The following is a 23,282-nucleotide window of genomic DNA, read 5'->3' on the forward strand; positions in this document are numbered from 1 at the left end:
CAGAGCTCAGTGTCACAGGGACGAGAAATACTAAGTCTCCCACCATGTCACATGAGTGAAGGGAAGTAGGGCCACTCCTGCTTCCACCCTTCATCCCTGGACCCAGGCATTCTTCCTGTTGAGGACATAGGACCATATAAAAGTCTTTGATTCAATGAATGCACTGGAGGATGACACCCCATCCTTGTGGGGTATTTCCTCCAAGAAGAGCTCTAGGGAGCTAGCCATTTCTGGGTGGTGTGTATGTGATATGACCAATAGATCCTGTGGTCATAGGCCTACCTCTCACCTCATTTACTGTAATGTGAATTCTATGGTTTGATGTGATATTATATAGGATTCTGTGCCAATAGAACAAACACTCCATAACCCTACCCCTTGCAAAGCAGTGCTGGCTGAGGTCCTACCAGCAGAAAGGGCAAACCTACATCTGAAGTACTGTGCATCTATTCCTGAGGCAAAGAACTACTGGCTCTTCAAGTCAAAAGGGACTCGGTATAGTCAACTTCTCACCAAGTGACCAATTGGTTTTCTTGAGCAACGGTGCCGTATTGCAAGCTCAGCATCAGTCTTCATTGCTGGTATGTTGGATGTTCAGCGATAGATCAGCCTTGGTCAATGCAATTCATGCTGTTGTGCTCATGTGTAGCCTGCATCTCTGCCACTGTGGCCCCTTCATTCATATGCTCTTTGTTACAGCACTGGAGTGGCTGTTGACAGAGGGCTGAAGTCAACTGGCAAGGTCACTTGTCTACCTCACTATTTAATGTTCCTCCATGGTGGATGCTATCTGATGGGTGTTAGCATGTGATACAAAGATTTTCATACTTTGTGTTCACTCCCATATGTCTATCCACACACCTCTACTCTAGACAGACAATAATAGTGAATATCTACTTTAATTAGAGTGGTCAGGGAGTGACGTTTAATTTGAGAACTGAAGGATGGGAAGACCCAGCCATGGAGAAAACAAAGGCAAGAGCATTTCAGGCAGAGCAGACAGCTTCTGCAAAGGTCTGTGATTTAAGGGGACGTGGCCAAGGAAAGAAGGACAGTGCGGAGAACACAGCAGGAGAGGGAGGGTGATGCAAGGTGAGGCTGACACGGCAGGCCACTGAGCATGGGGGTGAAATAATGAGATTTACATTTTCTAAAGCTCATTCTGACTATCGTGTGAAGAGTGGGTTGGAAGGAAGCCAGGATGATGCTGGGAGACCATTAAGAGGCAGGGTTTTTTGCCCATGTCAAAGAGCTTTATTCCTATGTTTTCTTCTAGAAGTTTCATGGTTTCAGGTCTTACATTTAATTCTGGTTTTTTTTAACATCTTTATTGGAGTATAATTGCTTTACAATGGTGTGTTAGTTTCTGCTTTATAACAAAGTGAATCAGCTATACATATACATATATCCCCATATCTCCTCCCTCTTGTGTCTCCCTCCCCCCCACCCTCCCTCTCCCACCCCTTTAGGTGGTCACAAACCACCGAGTTGATCTCCCTGTGCTATGCGGCTGATTCCCACTAGCTATCTATTTTACATTTGGTAGTGTGTATGTGTCCATGCTACTCTCTCACTTCATCCCAGCTTACCCTTCCCCCTCCCCGTGTCCTCAAGTCCACTCTCTACGTCTGCGTAAGAGGCAGTTTTAATAGTCTGTAGAAGATAATACTGGCCTGGATTTAAAAGGTAGCAAAGAGGAAGTTAGAAACGGATGGTTCCAAATCTGTTTTGGAGGTCCCATCGACTTGTTCTGCTTAAAGCACATTTTAATTTTAATAACAAGATAAACACATATTTTTCTAAGTACAAAGTAGAATGCTACTTGATATAAAGTCCATCTCCTCACGTAATGACAGAAAGGATGAATTAGATTTTTATAGCTATCATAAAACCCACGCTCTTTACTCTCTTGGCAAGAGCATGTTTGCCAAGTAATATACGTAAAAGTAAGTCCATCTGGTTTCTCTCAATTTTGTTCTGGGTTATGATTGGCGAAAAAGAAAATAGTTGAGACTGAAAAAGACAGTGAACCTTATTACACGGATCCTGGGAAGAAATGGCAGCAGTAAAGAGAAAGGGACACAGAGTTAGAACTCAGTAAACCAAGGGAAGGAGGCTAGAACTCCAAGACTGTAAGGTGAGGCTCAAAGAGTCCTTTTCGTCTCCCCAGGCCCTGGGGACATCTCTGATCCAGCCAGTAAAATAATACATGTTCATGATAATGGACTTGCACAGTCAAAGAACAGTTCATCGTCTCTACCATATTTACTAACTAAATGTACTCCAAATCCATTTTCATTTTAAACTATTCAATTCTCAAAGGGTGACAGTCCAGTTATCTGGAAAATTTTATCCAGTGCACACATTATTTTGCAACACTGCAGAATGAACAAGATGTTGTCATGTTTTGCGTCCCAAAGTGAATTGGTCCACGGCACCACAGACAGTAAGTACCTTAAGAAGAAATAAAAAACAAAAATGTGTGGCAGGAGTCTGTCCCTGCCCTTAAGGAACACACAGTTCTTACAGGCCTATGGAGGGTGGCAGGAACACGGTTTTTCAAATCTCCTTATCCAAATCTCCAAAGCCTTAAAGCTAAACACTGTCCTCCTTGTAAAATCCCAGGTGCGAACGCAGCCTGGTCCCCTGAAGCACCATGGCATTTCATTTTTGCACAGCAGCCCTGAGCCAAGAGTAACTTCCAGCCCCATTAGGAACTTGCTCTGCAAGTGGAGAAAGAGGAGCTCATCTGAGAGCTGGGGAGTGACCCTTACAGGGTCTCCGGGGACCCAGTATCAGTGGCGCTCACTGTTTCCTCTTCCCTGGATGCAACAATATATTAAGAGAGAAAAAAAGGAGGTTGGCTCTTTTCATGATTTTCCTTTTTAATTTTTGTTGAAAATGGAACTGTGTTCTCTTGATCCTTCAAACAAACGAGGGGAAGTGGAAGCCCAAAAGTTTCTCTTAGGTTCCCCGGAGAGGGTGTCTGTGTTTGTAGTGTGATGTGGGAAAAGGCCTTGTGTATCTGCTGCATTGTCACGTCATACCAGAGTGATTTGCAGTAGGAAGTGTGGGATGAATACCATTTCAATGTAAGAGAAAGTGATGGAGCCACAGTCTTTGAATCAAAGATCTCAATTTGCCCTTCATCTCCAAGACGTACTTCCCCTGACCTCTGCCCCCCATCTTTATTAGATGATGAAAGAAACACAAGAACACTCTCTGAACTTGACCCAAACAATAAGTGCAGCCAGAAATCCTTGCTATTCAGCATGCACGTGGGCAGGGAGGGGGAAAGGGGGAGGGTGCTTGGAAGGACATGCCGGAGATCACAGAGGCAATGTGAAGGGGGGGCTATTAGTTTCTGGCAGCGTACCTGAAGAATCATTTTAAATTGATGTTTGAAATATGCATTACAAGTCTCTTCACTGGGCAGATCTTAATAAACAAATGGCCTTTGGAAGGAAAATGGAGAGATACATTAAGAGAAATCTAAAGGGGTTACTTCGTTCGTTTTAGCAATTCATCACATTGAGCACGCCGGAAAATAATTTTATTTCTTCTTCTAGAAAGTAGTAATAATGAAACTGGTCTCCAACCTGTGTGAGATGAGGGAATAGATGAGGTAAAATCTATCAGTCATTCTGGACTTGCAGACATGATGGCTGTGTCATTTGCCGCTGTTGAAGGGCAGTTTCCCTTCCAACCTGTAGCAAGCCTGGTGAAGAAAACACCTTCACTTTGAGTGGCAGTTTATCCAAGTCAGAATATTATTTAATACCCTCAGCTGTGGTTCTGCAAGACTGCATGTATAGAACATTGAGTCAGCTACCTCTTCTCACTCTTTAAAAACCAACTAAACATAAAAGAAGTATGAAATCCCCAGCAATAGCCACATCTTTACAGGAAGAGAAAGCACAAATCGAAACAAGGTTATCCAGAGCCTTAGAAACAGATAATGACAATGTCACTCTCCCAGGGGACATTCGATAAACATTCATCAAATGTGATGATGCATCTCTGTGAAGCAAGCACCGCAGACAGGGTCTAATCCCTTCAGAGGTCACTCTGAGTGCCTCTCTGAAGAACACAGGTGATTCTGTGGATTTCAAAGGGCTTGTCTTTCCAAAAGCTCTGTGTGCCTCCAAGATGCTAATCCTCTTACCTTCCTGCAGGGACACTTCACTTTTGATCTCAGATTTATCTAATCAGATGCTTCTCCTTATTCAGACTGTTAGCTCTCTGAGCCAAGGACTTGGCCACCACTGCACCACCTCCAGCAGGGTTTTAGACAGACTTGAGATTGGATGTGGCCATTATCTCTGCTTCTCCTTGGAATACTGTAAGAAGGGTATACAATCGACACATGAACTTACCAGGAGTATCCTTCAAGGGGACCTGTACAAAATGCTGCTATTCAAACATATGCATCTTTCCATTATGGTTAAAACTCTGTGGCGAAGGAGGGGGCTCCCAGAACAGCGGTGTGAGGATCCCAGTGCAACCTCACTCCCAGAGAGACCTTTATTAAACTGGTAAAAACTAGCAAAGATAACCATTCAAAATCTCTGGAGATGGACCAAAGAACTTACAATTTCAGGAATGTGTATTCAACAAAATCTGCAGAAACTCAGTAGGAACAGTGGTAGGCAAGTCTGCACCGCCCCTGCCCCCCACCTGCCCAGATCCATGTTGTGCAAGACTGTTGCCATGGGCTTGACAGCCAGGTAGTAATTCCCATCTCCCCAGCTCCGTGCAGAAGACCTATCCTGGGTGGGTGACCAGGCGGTGGTGTCAGTTCCCCCCACCCAAACCTTTGCTCACTAAGGAGGAGCTGAGCGGGGCAGTGGTGAGCCCAGTCCCTCCTTCCCCACAGCCCTACGTTGTGCAAGAGCTATTCCAGGGGATTTAGAAGCCGAGGGACAGCTCCCATTTCCCCCAGTTCCTGGTGCAGGAAAACGATTCTAGGCCAGCCGAGCATCCAGTGAACCTCAGCAGATCCCATTTCGCCTGACTCTGTGTTATGGAACACCTCCTCTGGGGGAGGTGGTGATGTTTGTACGATATTGTGAAGATACTTGAAATATTCACAGGTTTTACAATATATTCTTTTTTATTGTGGTAAGAGATGTGTGGCATAAAACTGGTCATATTAACCATTCTTAAGTGTGCAATTTAGTGGTACTAAGCACTTTCATAATGTTGTACAACATCACCACTATTCATTTCCAAAAAATTTTCATCATCCCAAACAGAAACTTTGTACCCACTAAACAATAAGTATCCCCTCTCCTTCGCCCCTGGTAACCTATATTCTAGTTTCTGGCTCTATGAATTTGACTACTCTAGATAACTTCATATAAGTGTAATCACACAATATTTGTCCTTTGTGTCTGTCTTATTTTACTTAGCAATGTTTTCAAGGTTCATCCATGTTGTAGCACATATCAAAATTTCATTCCCTTTTAAGACTGAATTGTATGATAAACGTTTTGTTTATCCATTCATCTGTCTTGTAATGAACATAGTGTTGTTTCTATCTCTTGGCTATTGTGAACAATGCTGCTATGAACATTAGTGTAGAAATATCTGTTTGAATCCCTACTTTTATTTATTTTGGATATATACCTAAAAGTGGAATTGCTGGGTCATATGGTAATTTTATGTATACATTTTTGAAGAACTGCCAAACTGTTTCCTACAGTGTCTGCACCATTTTACATTCCCATCAGCAATGCACAAAGCTTCCAACTTCTCCACATCCTCTCCAATACTTGTAATTTTCCATTTTTTGGATAAGAGCCATCCTAATAGGTGTGAAATGGTATCTCATCGTGATCATAATTTTTTATTTAAATTCCTTTATCTGTTCAGCTGTTAATGCTGAGATCCATAATTCATTTTATAATCTACTTGTTTGTTTCTCATGAATATAAAAATAGAAAGTAAAAGATGGACTAGAGCTTTTTCCTTGTAAACAGAAAGTGGATGCTCCAGTGATTCATATGGGGTTTATTCCTGTTGTCGTGCTGTTTTTCGGTACCTCCTATCCTTCCAAGGACAATGACTCTGCTTGAGTGTTGAAAAGAAGTCTTTATCCCAGTTGCTTTATTCTGTTTTACTAGTCCATTTTCTTTTTTGTTCCCTGATCCTATTGTCCCTTGACCCTGAATTGCCAGGTGAGCTAATAACTACAGTAAGCTGGATATACCTTGGGTTGGCCCTTGTAAAATTTGTACCAAAAAGATTGAGGTTAGTCTTTGCTGGGACTTGTCTGTGAATAGTGGGTAGAGCTGCCCCTTCCATTTGGGTGAGCCTGGAGGATGGTGACACCCATGCACACGGAAGCAGTAGAACCTGCATCCAACCAGGAGCCAAGTTGCTGGGAACTGTCTATCCCCTTGTCCAAGCTTACAATTTTACACTGTAAAAACTTTAACAAAAAACCTCTATGAGACTTTTGTTTGTTTGTTTAGAGAGAAAGAACGTGTTTGGCTAGTTTAGTACTAATATGAGTCATTTAGTGATCAAAGTCTATACTTACCCTCTAAAACTACGGAACGGTATCCATTCATCAAAACCTTGATCCTTACTCTTAAAATTAAAAATCTGTCTGTAGTATTACCAACCATTATTTTCCCATTTGAAATTTTAAAAAGGGGCATCAGCAACTTCATTTATTCATTCAATGAATGTTTACTGAGTGCCGCTATGTGACAGACACGGTGCTGGGAGGCTCTGGAGATACCAGAATGAGCATCACATAGTCACCATCCCCTCTGACCTCGGAGGCCATTTTATAAAAAGGCGATTGACAACTCTAGATGTGAGTGTTGGCTGGAAGGGAGGGCCCCCGGGTTCCCTCCTCTGTGCCCTGACAGTGATCCCTGAGCAACCCTGGACCTGTCACCCAGCCCTTCTGGGCTTCACACTCCTTCTCTGCAAAGGGACGGGTTGCCTTGAACAGAAAGGATGCAAACACTGACTCCTGCAGGGTCAGGCAAGTAGCATAAAATCAGAATTGGGGCTTGTGTGAGATAATGTAGAGCTGGGGGACTGTGATGAAGTGGGAACTACATCCCCACCTAACATCATTTAAATTCAATTTTTTTTTAAATCAATTTTTAAAAAAATTAATTTTATTAAAGTATAGTTGATTTACAATGTTGTGTTAGTTTCTGGCATACAGCAAAGTGATTCTGTTATATATACGTATATATTATAACGTATATACATTCTTTTCCATATTCTTTTCCATTATGGTTTATTGCAGGATATTGAATATAGTTCCCTGTACTATACAGTAGGACCTTGTTGTTTATCCATTCTCTCTATATAATAGTTTGCAGCTGTTAATCCCAAACTCAATCCTTCCCTTCCTCTATCCCCCTCCCCTTTGGCAAGTCTGTTCTCTGTGTCTGTGAGTCTGTTTTTGTTTCATAGATAAGTTCATTTGTGTCACATTTTAGATTCCACATATAAGTGATATCATATGGTAAAAAAAATTTTTTTAAATAAATAAAAAGACCATTGATGTGAGTGCCCTAATAAACAACTATACATCAGTTGTATAGAAAGTTCTCAAATTATGAGCAGAATAATTAAGTTCCTGTTGAGGGGATGATTCTAGAATTCTACTCGTGTAAATTAACTATGTATAATATTAACAACTATTACTCAAATGCCTTCAGTGGAATTGGTAGAGGTTACCTATCTAGACACCTCTCCCTTCCCCCACGTTTTAAATGTCTTCCCTGGCATTAGAAATTCCTTTTCTGGGGCTTTAGAAGGTAACAGTGAAGAAAGACTTGAGTACTCAGTATTCTAAGAACCAAGCAGCATGGCTCCTGCCCTGCAGTGATCTGCTTCTATTTATCTAAGCAATGAAGTATAATATTTCTCTTGGCCTCTCAGAAGGTGCCTGGTTTAAGACGGAATTTTAAGTCAAGGCTTTAGATTGAGTTGAAAAATTTTCAAAGCCATCACAACTTTACGTTTGACCCTTAGGGAGCTCAGAAATGTCCATGAGCTTGCGCAGCTATTTGTCTGAAGACACGGGATGATCCATCTGAGACTTGCCCCCTTCCGCCCCCCGCCCAGCCATCTTATGGAGAATCAACAGCGGTGTCCACGTTTCTCGGTAGCAGCCCTGGGGTCGGTCCACCCAACCACATTCATGCTTGCATTCCTGGAAGAACCGCATTTCCCCTTAGATTATTCCAGGTCACTGTGGGCTTGGGATGCAGCAGTGCCGAGTGGTTCTATTAAAAGAACATGGTGTCAAGGCAGACTCCATGTGAATCCTGGCTGTGTCACCTCGACAGGTGTGACCTTGGGCAGACTACTTAACCTTTCTGAGCTGGTTTCCTATCTACCAAATAGAGATGATGTGTATCAGTGGTGACACGCACAGGCTCTGGGCTCGGACACACCTGGGCTCTGGTCCTGGTTCCATCTTACACCAGTGATGTAACCTGGAGGAAGTGATTCTCCCCCTTGAAGCCTCAGTTTTCTCTCTGCAAAGTTAGGAATCACATAGCATCTGCCTCATAGAATTGTGAGATTTAAGAGGGATAATGCTTATAGATGCCTAAAGCAAAATAAGCACTCAATACAGTTAGCTCCTATTACACTTACTACAGTGACCACATGGGAATGTGCCTGGCCAAGGGCCTGACACCCAGGTGACTTACAAACCATGTCGGTTTCTCTCCCCCATCCTCCTGAACTGACCTGAACACAAATGTGGCATCATTTATGCTGCTTTGGGGGTGATAGCATATGGTTAGGGAGAATTCTCCCACACCTGCACCCCTTTCCTTGCTTCTCATTTTACTCCATTGCCTGGCTTCCCCTTACAAGAAATCACTCTTGCGAGTGACAGAGACATGCACGTGCCTCTCTCTGCCACGGAGCCAGTCAGGGAGACAGATTCTTGGCCCAGGCCGACTAGCATTTGCATTCTCTTCATTTGAGCTGCATCAAAGGGCATCTAGAGGGATGCCCCAACTGTGACAGAGAGACAAGCAGAACGGCAGAGCCAGGTGCACTTACTGATATTCCCAGCACCGGCACCAAATTACGGCACATTAATGCCAACTTCTGAGAAAGGCGGATTTATGTTGCTTCCTGTACATTTAACAAGGATGACTTTTAACTTTTAAAGAAAGAACAATTTAGCGAGCAGACAGCACAGGCTTTTAAGGCTCTTATCACACAAGACAAACACCTGAGTTTTACCCCAGGCCTGTGGTGTGCCCTGTTTTTCAAACTACAGATCTTGACCCATGAGTGAGTCATGAAATCAAGTGGGTTGAGACCAGTATTTTTACAAAATGGAATAGACTAGAATTGAAAATATCTGAGAGTCTTATGCACAATAAAGCTAAATGCTTTTGGTGGTTGCTACTTGTTTTTAGATATACGTAGATGCATAGATTGCGTTGTAAATGTTTTTATTATCGTTGATCATAGTCAAAATAGTTTGAAAGCCACTGAAATACTAGATGTACAGAAATACATATGTGCATTTTATCAAAACAAATGAAAATACCCACTCCGGAGTAAAGAATTATATGCAGATAATGGGAAACCCAAATCATTCAGCTAGTGTCTTCTGTTTTGTTTTTGTGTACTTTATCACAAAAAGTGTGTGTGTGTGTGTGAGTGAGAGAGAGAGAGAGAGAGAGCAGGTGAGAGGGAGGGAAAGACCACCACAGAGTGTGGTCTTTCAGTGACCTCAGAGCAGCCGCTCCCCTGGGAACTGGAACTGCCTCAGTGAGGGAGAAAACCCAGCTGATTGGATGCAGCTCTTCTGGGTCCCACTGAGTGGGTAGATTGATCTTCAGCTCCTGAAGTCTTTTCTTTCTTTTGGCTGTCTCACGGTGTCCTAGCACAGAAGGTGTTTGAGAACTTTGTATTGACCTGAAAGTCTGTGCAGGACACAGCGGAGGACTTGTTGAGACAGTTCTCTTTTAATGTCTTTGTATAATGCACCCATAAGGTTGTCCAGCATCCCCTCTGAGCTCACATGAAGTGCCCCTTGTGTGATGGGTACAGTGGGGTCTGTAGGCAGTTCCCAGGTCACAACTCCTATAGATCAGTACTGGACCGTGAGTGAGAAACCTGCATATCAGCAATTCCAGTTCTAGGGTTTTGTTCTATGCTTTGACCTGTGCTTGTGCATGGAAAGGACTGTGTACATATGTACTGTGAAGCATGCTTTGAAATATCAGAACAATCTAAACGCCTACCAATAGGGGATTTCCTAAATAGGTGATGGTACCTACCTCCACATGGTGGAATACTATATAGCTGTGGAAAAGAATAAGGAAGCCATTTATCTACTTACATGGAGCAGGTGAAAAAATAAAATGGCTATGATTTTAAAAAAGAAAACATGTTACTCTAAAGGGTCATGCCAGCTTCAGGAATTCTCACAGGGACAGCTAAGGCTCTCACAGCTCAACTGCTCCCCCTGCCTGGACCCACCTCCCTCCCTCCTGCCCCACAGGTTGCTGTTTTGGTTCTCTGTGTGTGTAATGAATCACCCCCAAACTTAGCATCTTAAACAACAATGTGAACTGTTTCCCTGTAGGTCAGGAATTCAGGCAGAGACTGGTGACAGCGGCGGGGTGTGTTTGGTTGAGGTGTTCGGTTGAGGTGAGCTTACCACGCCCGAGGCAGTGAGGATGTGTGTGAGGGGCAGGGACTGCAACTAAGCCGGAAGCCATGTTAAAACAAGAGCATCCCCTCTGCTCTAAAGAGGTCCCGAGGAGGAAATTCTACTACCAGGTCAATGTCCCCTCTGGCTGTGGCTGCAGTCTGTTTGCTTTTATTATGTGTACCCTGACGTCACGGAGGATACGTGCTCATTATTTACCCAACATCCCCTTTTGACTTACTCATGAACACTTTCTCTCTCTTTTCCTTGATATGATGAAATAATCTCATTCCTATGATATCTTTTTCCTTCATCATCTTTTTCATTGTGTTCCTATTTGCATGAGTGAAAATATAGACTGGAAATCTGAATTGTATTCCCTTACAATCATTGGGTAGTTAAATTATTGGGGTCAGACGGTATCATTGTGTGTCCCGTTCTCCACCACCATCACTGCTCCCCAAGAACATCTCTTCCACAGTTCTCTGCATCTTTCACATGCCTTAATCATCAGTGGGGTAAGCTAGTCTGATGAAAGGAAGTGGTTCCAAGAGGTGGTTTGAGGACTGTGGCCTCTCCAGAGCCATCAGCCCTCATTCCATCAACTTTAGAGCTGACCCCAAATAAATATACAATCTGACTCAATCTAGCTTCAATGAAGCCTCCTAGCCCCGCCTCCCAACAACGTTTGCATCCTGAGGCTGTCCTACACCGTTCAGGGGTGGCTGCTGGTTTGGGTACCCTGTGTGACAAACCATGCCGTTGATGTTTCAGCTTCTATTGATAAGGGGATCAGCTGAGTGGCTGGCATTCTAGGAGAAAGTCTCTTGATTTTTACTTTGCTGTCAGGTTAAGAGAATGAAGGGTATTTCTTTCTTTGAAAACAGGGGTTCTTATTCAGTCTGCCCAGTACCTTTAACCCAGGCTGCCCTACCCACACCCCAGAGGGTCAGTCCTATAAAGAGAGAGAGCTCCAGTCTCCCAGACCCACTCAGGACAAAATGGTCTTTCCTTATTCCTGCTTTTTCTCCTCTCTTCTTGTGTTGTTCCTGAATCCCTGGACCATGAACCTGGCTTCCCCCATTTGACGCTTAGCATTCTTTTAGACAAACGTTGTTTCACTCTCAGCTCCCTTCACATCTAAGTACCCCCAAAGGCTACTTTGCCTAGTGAGTGCCAGAGCCTAGGCTCCATCCATATCTGATTGTTTAGCCATTGCCAGATCTCGGGACTTCATTAAAGACAGTTGAAAGGAAAGGAAGCTGAGTCACGGGCAAGTTTCAAATTTCCAGATTAGTGTGTCCTTGAAACTAAAAGGGCATCCCAATGACAGGTCCCAATATAAAATCTAAACAGGCCTCTCAGCGTGTCTTGGCTCAAGTCACCAACCTCTCTTATAAAGCCCAAGCCCTTCTGGGGTTGATGACACCTGTGTATGACATGTAGACTATTTGTGTGCCCTTCCTCAGTTTCGAATACAGTCCCTGGAAGCATGAAGTTTTAAAAAATAATCTCCCAGTTGTACTGTCATTCTGATTTGTGAGGCAGGAGGAGATCTCCAGGATGATATGAGAAAAACTCGTCAAGGAATTTTGCTGTTCTACTACCCCGTTACTCCTTTAATCTCATTCTTCCACCCACTATCATTATCTTGTAAGATTTTGCCTCTGAATCAATGATTCTAAGAATTGCTTACTCCTCCAATATCTATGTGCTCAATGATTTTCCAGGCGAAGGTGTCTTGTGGAGCTTTTCCGTGGTGGGGGATAAGGAGATGACTGTAGCTGACATGTCCTGGTCAATTTAGAGCTGGGTTATCTGTTTGGAGGGTGTTTGAAAAGGAAAGCCTGTCATAAGTCACCTGCCACATGGAAGCAAATGGTAAAATTAGAAGAAACTTGCATATCTAGATAGGATTCTAGATAGGAAACTGAGAAGAGCTAAGCATCACAATATTTTTTTATTCCTTCTTGTTGAATATTCTCTCCTTAAAGGAAGACAGTCATGAGAAATGAATGGCTACACACATGACTGGCAGAAGTTTCTGGCAAAAGTTGAGGACCACTTATAAAGCCTGGAAGGAACACATTTAATAGGTTAATAATAAATGACATTCCTGAAACAGTGATGAGGGGGAAAAAAGTCTAAGAAAAAAAAGTAACATCGAATATTATGAAGGGTACAGGAATGAAAGAAAGATGAAACAGAGTATCAAGAGGTCCATATTCAGCACCATATGAAGAGGGTTATTAATGTTATTAAAAGGACAAGTAATAATTTTGAGGAAGAAATAATGGGAAAGGTTCAGGAACAACATTTATGTGTCTACATAATAAGCCCAAACTATGGTTGTAATTTAGTATTTTAATATGAGGTAAATGCATTTGTTTGTTGATCCTCTTTTCTAGAAGATTTGGGAGCACAAGGGAAATAGAATCTCAGAGATATTATTAACATTGGCAGAGATTACTGGTATTCCTAGGATTTCCTTCCACTATTCAGATACCTGTGGGAAGTCTCTCCTTGCTCAAAACAGAGCATCTTATAAATTCCTAATGCCCCTTGCTAACAACATCTTTTTTTTCAGAAGCAGATAAAATCAATGCTGACCAATGCTTAATTTTGAGAAAAAGGCTAGATCCTATTGGTAAAGTGGAAGTGAGGTTATCCTTGGGAGATGGTGGCTAGTGGACATTTGTTATTCTTCAGCACTCTGTTCACCCCACTACACGTAATTGCACCCCATGGGGAGTGATTCCCTCCCCCCGCATTGCATGCAGTCTTTTGGGGCATGTCAGTCAAGGTTTCCTGCCTTCCCCTAGCCAAGGGATGGCTGTCGTACCTAGCTAGGCCAATCAGATGCGCTCTCTCCTAAGACTTTTTTTTTTTTTTTTTTTTTTTTTTTTTTGCGGTAGGCGGGCCTCTCGCTGTTGTGGCCTCTCCCGGTGCGGAGCACAGGCTCCGGATGCGCAGGCTCAGCGGCCATGGCTCACGGGCCCAGCCGCTCCGCGGCATGTGGGATCTTCCCGGACCAGGGCATGAGCCCGTGTCCCCTGCGTTGGCAGGCGGACTCTCAACCACTGCGCCACCAGGGAAGCCCTCTCCTAAGTCTTTTTGTTGTTGTTTTTGCCGTATGCGGGCCTCTCACTGCTGTGGCCTCTCCCGTTGCGGAGCACAGGCTCCGGACGCGCAGGCTCAGCGGCCATGGCTCACGGGCCCAGCCGCTCCGCGGCATGTGGGATCTTCCCGGACCAGGGCATGAGCCCGTGTCCCCTGCATCGGCAGGAGGACGCTCAACCACTGCGCCACCAGGGAAGCCCTCTCCTAAGACTTTTAAGTGGATTGACACAAGGAGAGAATAATTCCTGGTAAGTGAACTTCTGGAGCCATCCTGGTTCTGTCAGTTTCAGAGCCTGGCTCCAAACCTTCTTATTAGTCTGTGAGCTTCCTGATAACCCTCCCAACAAATTCCATTGTTGTTTAACTTAGCCAGAGTCTGTTTCTGCTGCTACTAACCTAATAACCATATTGATTATGACATCCATACACTCTTTATTGAATATTATACTCTATACCATCCTTGTGATAGCCCAGAGGAAAACAGAGGGCATGAATGAGGCATCTATCTGATATTTCAAAACCTCAAAGAGATAGTTATGTTGGTATATCTAGAGCCTATAAAGGGGGAAGTGGCTTAAGACTATAAAGAAATAAATCTGAAAAAATGATTTTAAAAAGTGATCTTGGTGTGAAGGAAAAGAGAGGAATATAGGAAACAAATGGGCCACTTCAATGAAATCAGATTGTAAAAGAACACATACACACTCACACACACACACACACACACACAAGATCAGAGAACAGTGCATTACTAAGGGGAAAAAGAAAGATTGGTGTAAAAGAATAAAAAATGTAGCTGGAAGGCTGAAGCCAAGAAAACAATTTTTTAATGGAAAAATCTGGAGTCATCAAAATGGGCTTTTGTTGGATATGATGAGAACGCAAATGGCCAGGATTGTGTGCTGAGGCTAATGTCCTAAGGCCAGTGGATGACAGGAGGGGAAAAGAATTTCTTCACAACCCCTAATTGGCTTCCATCTTCTTAATAAAAGAGAAAGATCTTCAGACCTGACTGTGTGGAATAAACATGGTTAGGGGGTCATTGACGTCCAAGATAGGAGCCAAGATAGTAAGAGAACAGGATGTCTCTCTGTAAAAGACTGCAGTCTCCAGACCTGAATGAATTCTATCCCAAGGGGCTGAGAGAACTAACCAAAGTAACTGCAGAGTTATTGCCAGTAATTTTTGGAAAATCAAGAAGAATAAAAAAGGAGCCTGAAAATTAGAAATGGAATGGAAAAGGTGCCTGAAAGGAGGTAGGATAGTATAATATTGGGGTTTGTAATCTACAAATAGTCTACTTAATATGAAGCTTGGTGTTTTGGGAATTACAAGACTTAGATCACACCTGTGGGCTATGTAGTGATTATCACAACTTAGGTGAATCTCCTCACACCGTCTATCAGAATAAGATGGAAAACTGGATTAAAAGTACTAACACGTGGATTTCTAACTGGTTGAAAACTGCTATACAATACATATTGAATGATGAATCAACAGCCTTCTGGAGGGCAGGATCTTGGACTATGCTGCAGGAGTCTGTTCTTGCCTATCTTATACAATATATTTTTTAATAAATTTATTTATTTTTATTTATTTATTTTTGGCTGTGCTGGGTCTTCGTTTCTGTGTGAGGGCTTTCTCTAGTTGCGGCGAGCGGGGGCCACTCTTCATTGCGGTGTGCGGGCTTCTCACTGTCGCAGCCTCTCTTGTTGCGGAGCACAGGCTCCAGACGCGCAGGCTCAGTAGTTGTGGCTCACGGGCCCAGTTGCCCCATGGCACGTGGGATCTTCACAGACCAGGTCTCAAACCCGCGTCTCCTTCATTGGCAGGCAGATTCTCAACCACTGTGCCACCAGGGAAGCCCCGTATACAATATTTTTTGACAACTTATACCAAAACAGAGAAGTCACTTTGTGACTGACTTAGAGCTAGAAGAGATATATACTAAATATATTGGGTGTAAGAATGAGTCTAAAAATGATCTCTATTGGTCATTTATGTACAGAAGTTTATTTATGGATAATTTGGAAAGATGTTTGTTAAGGGTCTGGAAAGATATACACCAAGGTATTCATAATGATTAACTCTGGGTGGGTGGCATAATAAAAGTTTGAATGTTCTTCTTTTAGATTATCTATACTTTATGACTTTTTTTGGTAATGAACAAGTATTTCTTTCATAATAAGAAAAATAATAAAGGGACATTTCAAAAAGAAAAAATTCCATTGTCTGGAACAATATAAAAACAAACCAGATGAAAGTTAACAAGAATAACTATACAGTGTTGTGTTAAGGTAAAAAAAATTACATAAGCATAAAATGGGAAAAAGATGGGCCTGAGAACAGTTTATTCGCAAAATATTTGGAAGTCTTGGGCTCAAAGTCTATATGTGCCAAAAGGTAGATGAATGCAATCATAGGCAGTATTAATAAAATAGAAGAGTCTGGGAGAAGGGAAATGGTGGTTCCAATGAATTCTGGTCGGATCCCATAGGGGCATTGTTCTGAGCTCCACACACTAAAGACAGGCATTGATGGCCTAGAGAACGGTCAGAGGAGGGTCATGTGAACAGTGACAGATCTTGAAGACCATGTCACTTGAGAACACAGGACCTAGGTTAATTGTTCTAGGTCAGAGAAAAGTTAAAGGTTATGTGACAGTTGTCAGCCACAGCTTGGTCAGTCGTAGGACAGGACAGAGTAGAATCCACAGACCAGATAAACCTACCACAGAGTGGCTATGATTGGGAAGTTTCTAGCATCTGAAAGCCCAGGAAGGTGGATGGAAACGGGCACATCTTGCAGATGACAGAACACAGGCAGAGGTCCAGGAAAGCAGGTAGTATCAGGGGCATCTGACAGCAGAGAAAGGAGACCCAGCCGTATTCTGGTACTTGGAGCTGTCCAGTTCCTGAGGAGCTGGGATACCAGGCAGGCATCAAAGTGGGGATCAAGAGAAAGAGTCAGTTAGCACCAACTAGTGGTTCTCAGGCCAGCAGCATCAGTATCACCCAGGCACTAGTTAGAAATGCAAATTCTCACGCCCACCCCAGCCCTACTGAATTAGAAACACCCAGCAATCTATGTTTGAATAGGCCCTCTGTGTTTCTAATGCGTGCTCACACTTGAGAACCATTGGCTTGGTGATTAAGCACAGGAACTCTAGAGCCAGAATGCCAGAGTTTAAATCCCAGCTCTGCCAGTGACTAGCTGTGTGATCTCAATTTCCTCATCTATAAAATGGTGATAAAAATAGTACTCACCTCATAGGGTAGTTGTGAGGATTAAATCTCTCACATACACAAACATACATGCAAAAAGCACTTACACCAGCGACTCTGGCATATTTAAGCCTTGCGAACATTGCTCTTAACATGAGTCACTAGAACTAGGGTATATTGGTGAAGTAGAACAAACCATCTTACTGCTTGACGGGAAGCACAGAGGCAGAACTTCAAGGCTGCTTTTCTCTGGGTCTCTAACTGGCCTGCAGTAAGGAGGAAGCAGTTCCAGCTGTGGAAGCAGGGGCGTCAGGGAGCCAGGTGGGTTAGGGTGATAACTGACTTTCAGCCTTCAAGCTGTGCTACCTGCTTCCACATTACTCCTGAAAAGCAAAACGAAGGCTAAGGGATGAAATTTAGAATGTTTTGATTTAAGACAAGGAATAAACCTCCTCCAAAAGAAGAAAAAGCCCTTTCCTACTATGTGTAGATAGTCTGAGACTAGGTCATCACTTGCAAGGGGTATCATGAAATTGGTTTTGAAATGGGGAGGGAAGCTGTGTCTCAATGATTCCTTCCACTTTTTAGAATCTAGGATCTTTGAGCGTTTAGGCCCTGCCCCCTCTCGCTGTGAACGCCTTTTCTACTGACATAAATTCTCCCACCACTCCAGTATTTTCTTCTGGCTCACATTTATTTCAGCTTTGGAATCCAGATGTAACCTGATTTTGAGTCTGGAATGAATTAATATGTACCAAGATGAATTCTTATAATATGAATTGTTGCCTTTTTGTTTGTTTTTCTCTTCCTTACTCTAGACATTTGGAAAGAAACAAAGGGAATTTTACCCCCTTCTCTCCACTAAGAAAGGCTAGGCAGTTAACCCTTTATTCTAACCTTCAAGGAGGAGTTAACAGTGGTTTTGTAAATTTTATATGTGATGCTACATACACACACACACACACACACACACACACACACACCCCGAAGGAAAACTGCCAGACACCCCCAAAGAGGCTTTACTCTCAAAGTGTTGCCTTGCATGGAGAATTGCCTTTTGTACTTTGAAGATAAAAGAGAGCACCTTTTCTTATTTTGGTCGTTGGTTTCCAGGATACCAGGAGAGAGGCAGGGCGTGTGTTCCTCGTGGGCAGGGTCTGACCAGCAGGACCTGTGTGATGCCTACAGAGGCCAGATGCCAAATGACTCTGCTGGCCTTCAGAGGTGAGCTGGGCCCTTATACCCAGACCTCTAGCGAAGGCGGAGATCTGCTGAAACAGGGGCCAGTTAGCAGCAGCAGTGTGAAGCAAAGGCGGAGTGATGCCGAGGGTAACTGGTGTGAAATGATAACCAGACGCCTTTCCTGTCCCCTGTACACACACTCACACACACACACACACACACAATCACACAATCACACACATCTTTGGAGACACACCTGTAAGGAGCCAGTGTCCAGGTGCAAGCCAAAGGAAAGGGAAAATATGGGAAATGACAGATATTACACTGACATTGGGCTGATATTGACTGATCCCCCCAAATGGGATATTAGGGTCCGAATTTGGTTTAGACAGGCTAAGTACTCAATAAATATGTGAGGAAAGAATGAATTGTCTAGTTTAAGACTTCGTTTTGTAAAAGGAACTCTCACATTTTCTTAATTCTTAAAAATCTTTCAGGGTAGTGGGATAAGGCGATGTTTGAATGAGGCAGAGCAAGGAAAAAGAGCTATAGCCCCTTCCCCTGGGAGAAGGTCCACTGCAGAGATGCTGGCGTGAGGGGGGGCACGGAGCAGTGGAACCCAGCTAGGATGTGGCCCAGGACTTCCAGTCTGTGCTGGGGCCTTTTAGCCTAGGCATCGATAGCTAATGCTTCCCATTGAACAGTTTGGCTTAAAAATGGAAGGAAGGAAAAACTACTTTTGAGGAGCAGCTAGCCCTAGACCACTTAAGGAAGATGAACTCGATCCCATGGCAATCCCAGACAAGAAGAGCCAAGGGTGTCTGAGGCGCGAATGGCTCTCGCTCCCCCTCTCCTACTTGGGGGCAGCCACACTTCTGCAACCCTTGTGTCTAGATTCTAGTTCCCTTTGCCTAGCCGTGTTCTCCTGGGTCCCCCATGAAACACCTGGATTAGACCTAACACACCATAAGGCATCCCTCTTCAGCTTCCTTCATAACTCACAGCCTCGTCTGACATGACACCAGCATCATGGTGAACTACGCCTGTCTCTTTTGGGAAAGAGGGTCTGGAAATTATTTCAAGGACTCAACAAAGTTGCAAAATGCCTATCTTTTATGGGGCCTGTGGGGCCTTTCTGTCATCACTTTAGTAATGTAGGGGAAGTAGAATACAAAGCAGCGTCCAGTGATGAGAACTTAAAGGCAGGCTCTGCCTTTGATATGCCTGAGCCTCTGATATTGTGAGCGGAGGGCTGGGAGCCGGGACAAGCTGCTGTCTCTACCTCATCTGTCCATAAGTGAATGTAAGCAAACTGTTTCCTCTCTTTCTGCAGGTCCTATAGGCTTTTATTTACTTAAGTCTGCATTGTCTCTGGTCTGAATCCTGGATGTGTTCATGGATTGCCTGATTTGAAATCTGGTCAGACAATAGACCTAGGGAAGCTGCCTCGGCCGAGGAAGAGTGAACTCTAGCACCTATGGCATATTTCATAGCCTGAGACACATCTCCCTCATTTCTGAGAACACGGCCAGAGGCAGTAATCATATTATGTTATTCTGTGAGAAAAGTATTCCCTATCTTACTTTTCGGTACGCGGGCCTCTCACTGTTGTGGCCTCTCCCGTTGCGGAGCACAGGCTCCGGACACGCAGGTGCAGCGGCCATGGCTCACGGGCCCAGTCGCTCTGCGGCATGTGGGATCTTCCCGGACCAGGGCACGAACCCGTGTCCCCTGCATCGGCAGGCGGACTCTCAACCACTGCGCCACCAGGGAAGCCCTTCCTATCTTACTTTTGAGTTTGTATAAGGCTGATTGTGCTGATGTGGTTGATTTTAAAGAAGGTACTGGTGTACTCATTCTCTCATCATTAAACACACACATACACATTTATATATAGGGTACCTACTATGAGCCTCACACTGGGCTGGACTTGGGGATAGGAAGCTGAGAAGGAAAGGTCTGAATGTTTGCCATCCAGCAAGATGAATTACTAAACCAAGGATTAGAAGGCAGAATCTCTGGGGTTCCTTGCTGGATGTTTGAGTTGCATCATACTGCATATTTTAACAGTGATGTAAGCTCAGGAATTCAGGAGAGCAAATGCTCAGAAAAATCTTCAACAGGGACATTCATGGGCAACTCTTACTTTGCATATAATAGGGCAATTAACGGATAATGCCACTTAGTTTCTGGAGTTTCTAGAATATTGAGCTCTCGCTGGTGTGTATGAGGCCCTTGTTAACAGAGGTTGTCACTGAGTGACAGCGTTAGAAGGGATTTTCATATTTTTCTGTTTGCTTTTCTACTTTACAGATTTCTTACAATGAATATGTATTGCCTTGGAAACTAGGAGGAAATATTATTTATTAAATTTAAATACTCAACACTAGCAAAAGCTTTAAGAGACAGGCCCTCAGTTATTATTGTGAGGGTATACATTGGTAGCCACCTTCTGGAAAGCATTTAGCAACATATCAAACCCTTAAAATGCCACGCATCTGTTCTAGCCTTGATCTGTCTGCCTTCAGCTTACTTTCTCTGCCTGTCCCTAGTCTGCTCTGAATTGCAGGGGGCTGATCCCTATGGATTGTGTGTTCAGGCTCCCTGGTCACCTGGTCGTGGACAGACTAGTGAGGAGCTGGGGGATGGGAGGAGAGGATGAGGCAGGTCCCCCCTCTCTCTCAACCTTGGGCGGCACCTCTAAAAGCCACTGCTGGGGATCCAGCTCCTGCCCAACAGTCCTGTCCTAGTTCTAGATTCCATCAGATGCTCACAGAGGGTGAGTGGCTTCACTCTTAAGCCCTGGGTAACCTCACGTCCCCTGATGGCTCCGCGGCTACTTCTAGAACCTGTTTACACAGGTTCAATTTTTTGCATGAATTCCCCAGTGTTAGAAAAACTTGAGTGTTTTTTTGTTTTCCTGATTGGACTTTAACTGATACTCCATTTGACCCGTCACTCACTTCTGGTAATCTATCATAGAGAAATCATCAGAGAAGATGACATCAAAGATTTATACAAAAGAAGTTCACAGTAGCATTATCATTTGGAAGAAAATTAGAAACAACATAAATATCCAACAGCAAGTGTTATAGGTTAAACTGCATCCCCCAAGAAGATATGTTCAAGTCCCAACTCCCAGTACCTCCAAATGTGACCATATTTGGAAATATGGTCTTTACAGACGTAATCAAGTTAAGATATCTCATACTTAATTACAGTGGGTCCTTCCTCCACTGAATGGTGTCTTGGTAAGAAGAGGGAAATAGGGATACAGACATACAGAAAAGAAGGCTATGTGTCAATGGAAGCAGAGACTAGAGTGATGCAGCTGCAGGCCAAGGATGGCCAAGGATTGCCAAGGATGGCCAAGGATGGCCAAGGATTGCCAAGGATGGCCAAGGATGGCCAAGGATGGCCAAGGATTGCTGGCCACCACCAGAAGCTAGAAGAGAGAAGAAGGATCCTTCCCTAGTGTCTTCAGTGGAAGCACAGACCTGCCTATACATGGATTTTGGACTTCTAGCCTTCGGAACAGTGAGAGAATATATTTCTGTCATTTTATGCTACCTAGTTTGTGGTCATTTGTTTAGGTAGCCCCAAAGATCTAATATAGTAAGCCAATGATTAGTAAATGTTTTTTAAAAATTGGAATTAGCCAAGATAACTGATATATATAATCCATCTAAAAAATAACAGAAAAATTAATAGGAGAGCTTGTGTAAAATGCACACTCCTGGGTCCTAGATCTTCTGTAGCTATTCTAATGTAATAAATGTGGCTTAGCAGCCAGTAGTACGTTCTAGAAATCTCAGCTGTCATCAGGTGGTAGGCCTCTCTGCCACCCCTAGCTGGAGTCAACACAGTTGGACCCTTATCTTGTTCCCTGAAATATAATTTAAAGGATTTGCGCGACGGGGGTTGGGGGCTGCGCTTTTCTTGGTTTCCACTCTCCAGTGTTCTCAGACTTCATCGGAGCCTTAATTTGCAGCCGAGTGACCTGTCAATCTTACTTAGAAGAAATGGGTTTCCTTCAGTCAGAACTGGGCAGACAGCATGGAAGCCTGAAGAGGTGTTTGCCAGCTCTCTGACAGCCTCAGATAATGCTCTTCTGATCCCGAATCACAGAACTCAACCCTAGCTAACTTAAACATAAGTAAGTAAGTAAGTAAATAAGTAAATGAATAAATAAGGAAATAAGGAAAACCCAGCAGGAGCTGAACAATCCGCTTGGGGGGGTGCTGGACCCAAGGCAGGTCAGTCATACACATTAGCAGCAGTTCCAGGCCACCAACCCCACCCAGCAGCATCGATCCTGATATCTGTGCTCCTCGGTTCAAACTTTCACATTCCTCAGAGACAAATCTGATTGGCTGCATTTAGTTCTGGGGTCCCCTGGACCCATCCGCTGCGGTCAAGAAAGAACAGGGTCGAGGAATTCAGACGCAGCAGCCGGGGGCCCAGCCACAGTGTCTGTGATTAGGGGCCAGTTCTCAGAAGAGGAAATGAGAGCATGGCAACTGCCCCAAGAGGCTGCTACTCTCCTGACTCCCCTCCCCAGCTCCTACCTTCGGTCCCTCCCCGAGAATAGATTGTAAAACTTCTCCTAGGATGGACCCTTTCTGTCTTCCCTCCCCAGTCCACACTCCACTCCAGACCAACCCATTTCTGAAATGCCCCGAGTCCCCTTCCCGCACAGGTCCCACCCATGTGCGATGTGCCTTCTTGTTCGTCTTACACATTTAGGTGCTTCTGTGAAATCCCCTCTCTAGAGGGGATTCCTTGAGGATCAGTGAGATGATACTGCTCTTTGGACACCAGGAAATCAGAGCCCATGAATCTTGGTTTGGGTGATTTTTCTAGTGGCAGTTATGGGTCATGCTGAGTCATTCAGATTAGTTTCCCTTGTGACCTCATGCACTGGAGAGGAAACTGGCTGATTGCGAGGTATAGTCTTTGGCCAACTGCAAAACAGGGCTTTTCCCAGTGGAAAGGTTGGGTGGCCAGTGCAGGGAGTGAAAAGTTAATCCAGGCACAAGAGCTCTGCACCCTGAATGGAATGCATTATCAGTTTTGAAATTGACTTATGTCTA

This window comes from Orcinus orca, chromosome 3, assembly GCF_937001465.1.
Source record: "Orcinus orca chromosome 3, mOrcOrc1.1, whole genome shotgun sequence".
In the NCBI taxonomy this organism is placed as follows: domain Eukaryota; kingdom Metazoa; phylum Chordata; class Mammalia; order Artiodactyla; family Delphinidae; genus Orcinus; species Orcinus orca.